Consider the following 8,785-nt stretch of genomic DNA (forward strand, 5'->3'; position numbering starts at 1 on the left):
ACCCTGGTTGGGAAACCCTCATCTCATATCAGAGTTCCTGGGTTCGAATTCTAGCGCTGCTGCTGAGTCCAGCTTCCTGCCGGTAAGCAGCCTGGAAGGCAGCAGATGAGATGGTTCAAGCAGTTGGGTCCCTGGCACTCACATGGGAGATCTGGGTTGAATTTCTGGCTCCTGGCTTCGGCGCGGTCAAGGTAGGCATTTGGGGAGTGCAGAAGTGGATGGGAACACACACAATCTTTCTCTCTCTCTTTAATAATTAATTAAATACAAATAAGATAAAACTGCTGAGCACCTGCAGTTAGACATATTAGCACACACGGCCTCCAGCGGGACCAGATGGGCCAGCCCTGACTCAGGCCCGTAGATTAACCTTCGCCGGCCACAGCGATTTTGACTGTTGTGGAGTTTTTGACTACTTTTGTTCTTAGTCATTATGCTGCCTCATTTGCGCCAAGAACACACTGCCATTTAAAGACAAGAGCTACAAGAAGAATTGGTGCTGAAACAAAGGTAAGAGGAAGCAGATGCATGCTATTAGTTCTGCAAATTCATCCACAGGAGACTTCGTAACTCCATTCATTAATGTATCTGACCCCAATACCAATTTGCACATCAAGGTGTTTCCAAAATATCTAAAGTCGGAGTCCAAAACATAGTCATAAAGAATTTGGATTTTCATTTATTAGGAATGAATGGGTTTCACACATCTATGTTTTCCCCCAAGTGCTTGCAAACAGTGTGGTGCCCACCCAAGTGGACGCAGAGGCTGCTTCCTTAGAGTTGAGTGTTGTCCGGTGTCCGGCTCCTTCCTGGTAGCCCAGGGCCACCAGGTTGCCGACCCCAGAAGATCCGAGCGATGCAGTGCAAGTGCATCTCCCGGCCTCTGGTTTCCAGGGATGGGCACGTGACTCGCTGTTGGTAGGTGAGCTGGAGGAGACGGCTGCTGCTGGTATCTGGGGACAGTCTCCACGCTCTCTCCCTGCGAGTCGGAGGGAAGGCCTGGAGCCCAGATGTCTGCAGTCATCTTTCAGCAACACGCACGGCCAATAACCTGATAAGGGTTTAAGACAAGAGAGGGCTGAGCAGGAAGGTGAAAACAGAAGATTCCCCGAGGCATGGTGGGGCGCCTGAGCGGTGCTGGCCTTGTCACGGACGAAAGACCAAAGAAGCCAAATGGCACTGGAGGCTTGGGGGAGAGGCACAGTTACCTTATTCACACGTGTGGGTTTGACTGGGCTCTGTCTCAAGAGCGAAGCCCCATCCTCTGTCTTGCCCTACCTGTATACCCTGAATTTAGCAAGGCAGTTTTGGGGCACTGTTGGGGAGCACACTGTCATCTTAGGTCCTCAGGGATCAGCAAGTCACAGCTGCAAGGTAGGATGGTTTTACATACAGGAAGGAGTAAACTATAACTTAAAGACAATTTCAGGGGGCACCCACTATCTTATCGTAGGTATGCGACTGGGCCTTTATGGCACGGGGGAAGTGGTTACCAAGAGTCTGTAGCGTTCCCTCCAACTGGCTCCTTCAGGGCAAGCGGGAGTGGGTCTGTAACAGCCTGACGCCCTGCCCTCCCTGTGTGGTGACGCAGGCTATGCTGCTGGCGCTGGGTCTTTCTCACCAGTAACCCTAACGCAATCTCACAGATACACTTTGAGCGTTTCTAATTACTTAGAAACAAACAAAAATCTGGTGAAAATGAAACTGCTTGGAATAATAGCAGCCTGCAAGAATGACCTACATGAGCTCATGGGAGCTTTTTCCTCTGCTTGCTTGTGCGATCAAGCCATGGTTGAGAGCCGCAGACTGAATGTCTACGTTGCTTCCCACCCAAACTGACAGGATGAGCACTCAGTGTGATGCTGTCCACAGCGGGGGCCTGTGGGAGGTGATCAGGTCCTTATAAGAGGGACCTCAGAGAGGTCTCCCCGCCCTTCTCCCATGTGAGGCTACGGGCAGCAGGCACCCACTGTGGACCCAAAGCAGAGCCCTCATCAGACGCCAAACCTGCCAGCACCTTGTGAAGTCACCTCAGACTTCACAAGCCCCAGAACTGTGGGAAATAGATTGTTTCTATGCCACTTCATCTTTGGCATTCTGTTGTAGCAGTCTGAATGGAATCAGACACTCCATTTCCATTTTCTAAGACTTCGCATTCCAGCAAAATGGAAAAACAGGAATCACTTTCCCTTCCTAACTGAAATAACAACAACAACAAAAAATCCAAACAACAAATTATTTTTCAATTCTGCAAAACTGGGTGGCGGAAGAACACGATCCCTGGCAGACAGGAGGCAAGTGACCTGAAGCCTGCGATGCCCCTTGCGCACTGCCTGGGGAGGGCTGATGGGGGTGACCCAAGGACAGTAGCAAGGGCAGAGTCTTTATGGTGAGAAATGGCGCTAAAGGTCCCAGGAGACCAAGCAGGTTGAAGGTCACAGGCCATAGCCTCAGAGGAGAGAGATGCACAGTGACCACCCTGGAGACCGGCAGAGGGCAGCCCCATGCGCTCAGTGGGAAACCACACAACACATGGGGAAAAGGACAATCCAAAGGACTAGACCAAGGGACTAGTATCCAGGGCTCACACCCAAGCAGCAATGCGCCTACCTCCACATTGCATCATCTACAGGGCAGTGGAAGACCTGTGAAGTCTGCTTCCATAGTGGAGAGCAGTTAGGGTTAGGCCATTTGCTGCTCTGATCCTGTCCCAGAAGAAATCCTTACAAGGAATGGCACTGGAGAAGAGTCTTGGAAGCTGTGGGGTTCTTGTCTTCATGCAAGAAAGAATTCAGGCATGAGACAGAGAGCACAGTAATAAGGTTTTACTAGGGATAGGGCATCCGTCAGAATGGAAGGGACACAGAGAGAGTGCCCAGTCGCTTGGACTGGGGGAGAGCGAGGTCACCTGGCTGAATGGAGAGAATGCAGAGTGGACAGTAAGAGAGAAACAGAGAGAAAGGTCTTCCTTTGTCGTTGGTTCACCCTCCAATGGCTGCCGCGGCCGGCACACCGCGCTGATCTGAAGGCAGGAGCCAGGTACTTCTCCTGGTCTCCCATGGGGTGCAGGGCCCAAACACTTGGGCCATCTTCCACTGCACTCCCGGGCCACAGAGCAGAGAGCTGGCCTGGAAGAGGGGCAACCGGGACAGAATCCGGCGTCCCAACCGGGACTAGAACCCGGTGTGCCGGCGCCGCCAGGCGGAGGATTAGCTTAGTGAGCCGCGGCGCCGGCCGAGGAGCATCGGTTTTTAAGGGAGTCTCTTTACCTCCTCCCCCTTCTCCTCCAGGACTAAGGATGAGGAAGGGTTTGTTGGGTGAAAATACAAAAAATTGCTTTCCCAGTTTACTACTGAGGTTGTCAGAGAGGGAAGCCTTGCTGGCGTCAGTCAAGGGGCTTCTCTATAGAGTGCCTGCCTTAGGGGAAAGATGTTTTTCAGGCCAGGTGGAACGGGTGGAGCCTGGAAGTGTATCAGGGTCTGGGTAGGACTTGGAGAAGCAGATGCTGCACTGGGACTGCCACAGTTGTCAGTTTCCTTAGGCCCTTCTCACACACTTAGGCTGATTTCTAACTTCTTGCCTAACAGGAAGACTTGAGTGGATCCCACTGTTTCCAAATAACACCACTGCACTCAGAACAAAGGGCAAGAGGACTTGCAAATATGTGAGAAACACAGCACGAACTCAACTCTCTAGTCCAATTGGAGAGGGCTGAAGAAAGTTCATGGAAAATGAAATGAAAAGACAATGCATATTTTTTCGTAAATGTTTCAGGGCCCTCTCATATTATCATTCAAAGAAGCAGTAAAATATGACTCACGATGGTTAGAATAATAATTGAAATGGACCCAGATTGACAAGCAAGTTAGAATTACCAGATAAGAACATTAAAACAGTTACCATAACTGCATTTCATGTGCTCAAAAACCTAATTCAAAACAGGAAGGCTGTGGGGCAAGCATTGACGTATAGCAGGTGAGCCCGCCCTGGGGAGGGCCACATTCCACACTGGAGAACCCGGGATAGAGTCCTGCCTTTCTTCCCATCCAGCTTCCTGCTAGTGTACCTGCGAGGCAGCAGATGGTGGCCCAGGCTCCTGCTACCCATGTGGGAGCCTCACATGGAATTCCTTGCTCCTGGCATTGGCCTGGCCCCATTTGGAACCACAAAAGACCTCAAATAGTCAAATCTCCCTGTGGGCATTTGGGGAGTAAACTAGGAGACAGAAAATCTCTCTCTCACTTTGTCTTTAAAACAAATAAACCTAAATAGAGGGAAAATGTAAAAAAGATCTCAATCAGACTTTTAGAGATAAAAAACATAATGTTCAAGATGAAAAATACAATAATTGGTATTAACCAAAGAGTGCATTTTGAAGAAGAAAAGATTAGCAAACTTGAAGACATGGCAGTAGAAACTACCCAAAAATGAAATACAGAAAGGAAAAAGAATTTTGGAAAAAGAATCACTGAGGTGAATCCAGGTAGCTTATTCTATATACGAATACAATCATGGTCCTTGAGAGAAACTGGAAGAAACAATGTCTGAACATAGAACAAATCTGAGGGAAACTAGGAACGCACAGTTCCAAGGAGCTCAACAAACCCTAAGCCCAAGAACATGAAGAAAGCAAAACTACTAAGCAAGACACACCATAATCAAACTGCCCAAAACTGTTGATAAAAACAAAACACTGAAAACAGCCAGAGGAAAAAAGAGAAGCTATGAGCCAGGAGACAAAGATAAGGATGACAGCAATTACTGGCAGGAAACAGTCAAGCAAGATGACAGTGCAGCAAGCTCTTCAAGGTACTAGAAGCAAAAATCTATCAGCCTGAAGCTTTTACTGTCAAAGCGCCTTCCAACAGAACCAAAATGAAAGCATTTCCAAACAAACACAAGCCTAAGGCATCCTCATGAGCAGTCCTGCATCCCAAGAATGTTAAAGGCAGTCCTGGCAGAGGCAACCGGGAGTGACACAAAGCACTTCAGACTGGCAGCGTTCCTGAGCACTGGTGTGAACGCTGCCATCACCGCAGCCCCAACATCTATCAACAAGACACACATCACAGCCAAATGGGATCCTACAAAGGCTGAGGTGGATTCAAGTTTAAGAAATCAATCAGTCTGATCCCTGCAATGAAGATCATGAAACACCGATGGAATCAATTGAAAGATATCCTATGTTCATGGATTAGAAGAATAATCTTGTTAAAATGTCCATTCTACCCAAAGTGACCTATAGATCTCATATAATCCCTAACAAAATACCAATGGCAGTCTTTAGAATCCATTTGGAACCACAAAAGACCTCAAATAGTCAAAGCAATTCTGAACAAGAAAAGCAAAGCTGGAGGCATTATAATATCTGACTTCCAAGTACACTGCAAAGCCAGAGTAACTAAAACAGTGTGGTACTGGCATAAGCCCAGACACATAGACCAATGAAACAGAGCACCCAGAAATAAATCCACATATTTACAGCCAACTGATTTTCAACAAAGGCCCAAGTATATACAGGGGAGAAAGGAAAGTCTCTTCGACAAATGGTGCTGGGAAAACTGGGTATCCATATATGGAAGAAAGAAAATAAATTCCTGTCTCTTACCTTATACAAAAATCAAAGCAAAATCCATCCGACTTTCAGTTCCCGGCCCAGCCTAACTTAGCTCCAGGCATTGTGGGCATTTGGGGAGTGAACCAGTGGACAAAAACACTCTGTCCATCTTTCTGTGTGTTCTTCTCTCTCTGCCTCTCAAGTAAATGAAAATGTGGAGGATAAAGATCATTTTACACACACACACACACGTGTGTGTATGTGTGTGTGTATATATATATATATATATATATATGTCTTTATTTGCAGATGGTCTACTAGCCATGGAGAAAATCTAATGGAACCTACAAGGGTCTCTAGAATTAATTAAGAAATCTAGCAAATTTACAGGATAAAAGATCAATTGTATTTCTATTTACTATCAACAAACAGAAATCAAATGTAATATTTATCACTTAAAAAGTTTTTTAAAGACTTATTATTCATTTGAAAGAGTTACACAAGAGAGGGAGAGACAGAACACAGAGATCTTCCATCCTCTGGTTCACTCCCTAGATGGCCACAACAGCCAGTGCTGAGTCAGGCCAAAGCCAGAAACCAGGAGCTTCATCTGGGTCTCCTCCACGAGGGGGCAGGGGCCCAAGTGCTTGGGCCATCTTCCACTGCTTTTCCCAGGCCACTAGCAGGGAGCTGGATCAGAAGTGGAGCGGCAGGGACATGAACTGGCATCCATATGCGACACTGGTGTTGTAGGTGGCAGCTTTACCTGTTATGCCACAGCTCCAGCCCCCACTTAAATTGTTTAAAAGTTTACTTATTTGAGAAGCAGAGAGAGAGAGGCTATCTACTGGTTCACTCCTCAGATGCCCTCAACAGCTCCTACCTGGGGCTGAAGCTGGGGACCGGGAGCTCAGTCTGGCGCTCAGATGTGGGTGGGAGGTCCCAAGTGCTTGAGCTATCATCTGCTGCCTTCTGGAGTGTGCGTTAGTAGGAAGCTGGATCCAGGAGTGGAGCTAGGACTTGAACTCAGGCACTCCGGTACAGGACGTGGGCATCCCGAGCGGTATCTTAACTACTAGGCCAGATGCCATCCCCAAATTTATCACTTTAACAGTATTTGAAATATAAAACACTTGCAGATCAATCTAACTAGAGATGTAGAAGACCTGTAGGGTGAAAATTACAAAATATTACTGACAGAAGTTGAAGACAAATTTATGGTAAGAAATATCTTGCTCATGTTCAAAAAGTCTCAGTATTGCAAAGATGGTAATCTTCCCCAATCAAAATCTCAACAGATAATTGTTAATGATTTTTAATGTATTTGTTTTCATTTCATTTGAAAGGCAGAGGGGAGACCTTCCCTCCGCTGGTTCATGCCCCAGATGCTTTCAACAGGGTTCTGCTGAGCCAGGGGCTCAACCCAGATCTCCCCGGCGGGTGGTGGGCGATGGAGCCCCCGCCACTGGAGCCGTCATCACCTGCTGCCTCCTATGCTGTACGTTAGACGACATGTGTTTTTAGAACTTGATAAGCTGATTTCAAAGTTTACATGGAAATGCAAGGACCCAGGGTAACTGAAACAAAGCTGGAGGGCTGACTATCTGATCCAAAGACTTTCAAAGCTCCAGGCATCAAGATGAGATGGTGTTAACATTTAAAAAATAAATAGCTCAAGGGGACAAAATATAGAGACCAGAAATAGATGTGCACGTTAACAAAAAAACTAAATTTTGACAAAGGTACAAAGGCAACACCATGGAGATGGAAAATAATTTCAAGAAATGGTACAAAACTATTGGATAGCCATGTGCAAAAACTAATAGCAACTTTGATCCTTTCTCCACGTCTTTGCACTAAAATGAATCACAGAGCCGAACTTACTAGTGGAAGCAGCTTTACGGTGAAAACAATCCAAACCTCCACCAATGAGGAATGGGCCGACTATAGATGTTGACACGAGGCAATTCTAGTTAGCAATAAACATGATGGATTATTGCAACAGGCAGCCACGTAATTGACTCTCACAATAATTATGCTGAGTGAAGAAGCCCAACAACAACAGAATAATGTATGATTCCTTTTACACAAAATTCTACAAAATGAAAACTAACCCATAGTGTCAAAAAAAAAAAAAAAATGAGAGGCTTCCCAGTGCCGAGGTAAGGGAGGGAATGACAGGAAAAGGGAGGAGTGATGGAATATAAAAATCTCAGGAAACTGTGGGCAGTGGCTATGCTCACTATCTTGATTGTGGTTACATGGCTTTGGGCACACATCAAACATCAAAAGTTTAGCTTATTGCATGGCAATTATATCTTGATTTTAAAAAAATTAAAAAGAAAACATTCCAATTTTTCATTTCTTACGTATGTATTTGTTTGCCAAAACAGTATGCTATTTAAGCATCTGTTGACAAATCGATTTTTCTCTTGCATAATTATTTTAATTACGTTAAACAGAATGAATCATTTAGAACCTGGCAAACTGAAATTTATCTTTGCTCTCTGTATAATAATAATTATTAGAAGAGGAATTAGAATGAACGTTTTTTTTTTTTAAAAAAAAGGCTTTATTAATTTACTTAAAAGGCAGAGTTACAAAGAGAGAGAGAGAGGGAGAGAAGGAGATCTTCCATCTGCTGGTTCACTTCCCAAAAGGCTGCCAATGGCTGGGGCTGGGCCAAGTCGAACCCAGGAGGCTGGAACTGTGTCTGGGTCTTATGTGTGGGTGGCAGAGCCCAAACACTTGGGCCATCTTCTGCTGCTTTCCCAGGTACATTAGCAGGGAGCTGGATCAGAAGTGAAGCAACCAGGACTCGAACCTGTGCCCATATGGGATGCTGGTGCTGTAGGTGGCAGTTTTACCCGCTGTGACACAGCACCAGCCCCAAAAGGAACTTTAATAGAGTCAGGAAAAATAGATCAATCTAAAATATTTAACAATCATTTCTTTTTTTTTCTTTTTTCTTTTTTCTCTTTTCTTTTCTTTTCTTTTCTTTTCTTTTCTTTTCTTTTCTTTTCTTTTCTTTTCTTTCTTTTTTTTTGACAGGCAGAGTGGACAGTGAGAGAGACAGAGAGAAAGGTCTTCCTTTGCCGTTGGTTCACCCTCCAATGGCCGCCGCGACCGGCGCACTGTGGCCGGCGCACCGCACTGATCTGATGGCAGGAGCCAGGTACTTATCCTGGTCTCCCATGCAGGTACAGGGCCCAAGCACCTGGGCCATCC

At 45.9% G+C, this 8,785-nt stretch overlaps 1 long non-coding RNA gene across 1 annotated transcript; it reads right to left on the reverse strand.

The window, feature by feature from the left end:
• Positions 1-663: 663 nt before the first annotated feature.
• On the reverse strand, positions 664-6,723 carry LOC138850568 (uncharacterized). The gene is made up of 2 exons (XR_011390509.1): positions 6,441-6,723; positions 664-1,051 (listed from the first exon to the last, which is right to left on the reverse strand). It is a non-coding gene; the product is annotated as an uncharacterized lncRNA (long non-coding RNA).
• Positions 6,724-8,785: the final 2,062 nt, after the last annotated feature.

This window comes from Oryctolagus cuniculus, chromosome 7, assembly GCF_964237555.1.
Source record: "Oryctolagus cuniculus chromosome 7, mOryCun1.1, whole genome shotgun sequence".
Lineage (NCBI taxonomy): Eukaryota > Metazoa > Chordata > Mammalia > Lagomorpha > Leporidae > Oryctolagus > Oryctolagus cuniculus.